A 392-nucleotide genomic window follows, 5' to 3' on the forward strand; every position below is an offset into this window, starting at 1 on the left:
TCGAGGTAAACAACGATTGGATTTAACTCGAGGTAAACAACGATTGGGTTTAACTCAAAGTAAACGTCAATTGGATTTAACTCGAGGTAAACGGCAGTTGGGTTTAACTCGAGTTAAACAACGATTGGATTTAACTCGAGGTAAACAACAATTGGATTTAACTTGAGGGAAACAATGATTGGATTTAACTCGAGTTAAACGACGATTGGATTTAACTCGAGGTAAACAACAATTGGATTTAACTCGAGGTAAACAACAATTGGATTTAACTCGAGGTAAACAACAATTGGATTTAACTCGAGGTAAACAACAATTGGATTTAACCTGAGTTAAACAACGATTGGATTTAACTCAAGTTAAACAATGATTGGATTTAACTCAAGGTAAACAAC

The 392-nt window shown here is 34.7% G+C and overlaps 2 protein-coding genes across 2 annotated transcripts in view; both read left to right on the forward strand.

Annotated features, from left to right (window-relative positions):
- The window catches only part of LOC119412013 (gastrula zinc finger protein XlCGF57.1-like), a 520,281-nt gene that overhangs the window by 296,499 nt on the left and 223,390 nt on the right, over nucleotides 1-392 (forward strand). The gene's annotated exons all lie outside the window — the stretch shown is intronic.
- The window catches only part of il17rd (interleukin 17 receptor D), a 32,464-nt gene that overhangs the window by 16,038 nt on the left and 16,034 nt on the right, over nucleotides 1-392 (forward strand). The window lies entirely within an intron of this gene.

The sequence above is a fragment of the Nematolebias whitei genome, chromosome 7 (genome assembly GCF_014905685.2).
Source record: "Nematolebias whitei isolate Nwh7 chromosome 7, NemWhi1, whole genome shotgun sequence".
In the NCBI taxonomy this organism is placed as follows: Eukaryota; Metazoa; Chordata; class Actinopteri; order Cyprinodontiformes; family Rivulidae; genus Nematolebias; species Nematolebias whitei.